The sequence below is a fragment of the Zingiber officinale genome, chromosome 9A, assembly GCF_018446385.1.
Source record: "Zingiber officinale cultivar Zhangliang chromosome 9A, Zo_v1.1, whole genome shotgun sequence".
NCBI lineage: Eukaryota > Viridiplantae > Streptophyta > Magnoliopsida > Zingiberales > Zingiberaceae > Zingiber > Zingiber officinale.
In genome coordinates, this window is record NC_056002.1 from 126,909,094 (window position 1) to 126,912,310 (window position 3,217).

General features: G+C 39.5%; 1 pseudogene; it reads right to left on the reverse strand.

The window, feature by feature from the left end:
- Positions 1-842: 842 nt before the first annotated feature.
- Positions 843-2,416, reverse strand: LOC122018833 (annotated as a pseudogene).
- Positions 2,417-3,217: the final 801 nt, after the last annotated feature.

Here is a 3,217-nt window from a genome sequence, read left to right on the forward strand (position 1 = left end):
GACAGTTTCTTCTTTGGAGGTGAAGAATGGTGTATTCTCAAAGAAAGTCACATCGGCAGAGATAAAGAACCGATGCAACGAAGGAGAATAGCATTTGTAACCTTTCTGAACCCTTGAATATCCAAGGAAGATACATTTAATTGCTTTGGCTGCGAGTTTATCTTTTCATGGAGATAAATCATGCACAAAACAAGTACATCCAAAGATACGCAGAGGTATCTTGTATGTTGGTTCATTGGGAAACAAAAGGGAGTGAGGACCTGATTACCCAATACTGAAGATGGCATTCGATTGATCAAATATCCTGCGGTAAGAACCGCATCAGCCCAAAAACTTAGAGGAACATTAGCTTGAAGCAATAAAGTACGAGCAGTTTCAAGCAAATGTCGATGTTTTCTTTCTGCAATACCATTTTGTTGTGATGTGTGTGAGCAACTAGACTGATGAATCATGCCTTTAGCGATCACAAAAGAGTTGAATGAAGAAGAGAAGTATTCTTTAGCATTATCACTACGGAAGATGTGGATTGTACGACCAAATTGGGTAGAAACCTCGGAACAAAACCTCTTAAAATTCTCAAATAGTTCAGATCGCTCTTTCATTAAGTAGATCCAAGTACATCTTGAATAATCATCTATAAAGGTAACAAAATAACGAAAACCTAGAACAGAAGTGGTGCGACAAGGTCCCCAAACATCAGAGTGGATTAACTCAAAAGGAAACTTGGATCGACTAGCTTTCTTATTTTTGTAGGAATAACGAACATGCTTACCAAGTTGGCAAGGTTCACATTGGAGAGATTGTAAATGAGAAAGTCTAGGAACCATCTTTTTCAACTTACTCAGACTTGGATGTCCTAGACGATTATGAAGAGTATCTGGAGAATCAGCCGCAGCACAAACTGTAGAGGATGAAGATTGAAGGAAGTAGAGCCCATGTGACTCAGAGCCTGCGCCAATCATCTGTCCCGTACTCCGGTCCTGGATATGAAAAGAATCCGGAAGAAAGGTTACTGAGCAATTGAGAGAGCGAGTTAACTTACTAATTGATAGTAAATTAAACGGGCTGCCGGGAACAAAAAGAACAGAATCTAAATTTAGAGTAGGAAGGGGAGAAATTTTGCCTATTCCAGCAGGTTGTATTTTTGAACCATCTGCAAGGGTTATAACATGGGTTTTTTTTGTGGAAGACAAGTTTGAAAGCAATGAAGGATTACCAGCAATATGGTCGGATGCACCGGAGTCCAGAATCCAGGAGGAAGAGGGCAAAGAGTGAGAAAAGCAAACCGAAGAATTACCAGATTGAAGTTCTAGGGCTGCTATATCGCTAGAAGCAGCTTTGAAATTAAGGAACTCTTTATATTCGTCGTTAGACACGACAAACTTGTTTTCTTGTAGAGATTCATCTTTCTTGGCTGAGTCTACCACTTGCACCTGTGACATATTTGCAGATTTTGCTGGGAAGCCATGTAAAGTGAAGCATCGATCTCGAGTATGTCCTATTCGATTACAATGGGAACATTGTGGTCGATTTCCACGACCTCCTCTTCCACGTCCACGACCCCGGCCTCCACGATCAGAGTTGGTAAAGAGTATAGCAGAATCAACTTCAGTTTTGAGAGACCCATCGGTCAATGGCACACGAACCAACCGATCAATGAGTTCATCAACAGTAGGAATATTTGGGTTGGTAAGGACTTGATTCTTGACACTGTCAAAATTCTTATGTAATCCGTGAAGAACAAACACCATATACATCTGATCTAATTTCTCCAACACTTTGTTGGGATCGGTATATGTTAGGTGCATCTTGACTTAATGAATCGTGGACTGGGCTTTGTTGAGATACGAAGTTAAGTCATGATCCTGCATCTGAAGAGTTGCCAAATTATGGACAGAATCATAGAGCCGTTGAATGTCATTGGCATAAACACTCTTAGCTTTTTTCCAGATATCATAACAGGACTTGTAGGAGCGATAATGAACCAAGAGTGATGGGTCAATAGACTGCCAAAGAAGAGACACCAACTGATAATCAACTCTCTGCCATTCAGCTTTTGATGCATCATCATGCTCCGCTACTTGAGTTTCGAGGTGATCCGAAAGCCCTTGACCAAGGAACCAAATCTCAACAGCCGAAGACCAATCCATATAATTTTTGCCATTGAGTTTCTCAGAGGTAATAGAGGGAGTTCCTGAAAAGGCAAATGAAAAGGGACTTTTCTGGACTCCTGAACCTTGCTGGACCATGCTCGATGAGGATGAGGATGAGGCCATAGTAACAGTGATAAGCTAGTGAAGCAGAGGAAGAAGAGGCGACCTTGTCTGGTAGGTGTTGTCTTCTGGATTTGAGAAGAAAGAGACAAACCCCAGGCTCTGATACCATGTAAAGAGTAATCAAGACTCAGGACTTTGTGAGTCCAAAACTTACATATCACCGAGAATCTATTTTTCATGAAGGTTAAACTCTGTACTGAAATAGCTGAAGGAATAAAAAGGAATATACCTGGTTTAGAAGAATGAAGCAATGTGTGGCGACTTTTGCTGCCCAGTTCTATGATATCATTGTAATCATATAGAGGGATGCCTTTTACAAGTTCTTTATTTAGGGATAATTTATCACCCCAAAGAAGAACAATAAATCTAACATCAGCCTTTGGTATCAAAGACTCTGCAAGCCTGTTGAAAAATTGTGGACTGTCGACAACAAGTGCATTGCTGTGACAACAGCTCAAAAGATTTAGTGTCATTACATCTCATACAGCTTAAGAAACTTGAGAATGTTATTATTCTAGATTTAAAAGGCCAAAGTTAAATTTGGGAATAACTGCAGTTCAGAAAAGATTTTTGATGATGTCAGTTTACCCAATTGACATGGCACAATAGCTGGTGCATCTTTTCAAGTGAAACCTAATTTAGAAAGTTTTTCTTGGCCAAGAACAATGCATAAGTTCTAACCTTTCAGAATGGTTATATATGTTCAATAATTCTTCACTCGAAGATCTAGTACCCCTAACTACATTTATTGCACCAGTAGCCATTATCCCTGCATCAAGAACAATATAAGCAAGAACACTAACAATAGAGAGAAAACAAATTATATGAAGAGAAAAGCTATATCAAACTAATTTATAACAAATGAAATAAGTAGCAACCAATTTCTTGATATGTTGGCGTAGGCACTAGTACGCTAGTGTACAAGTACTTAGGAATGCCAG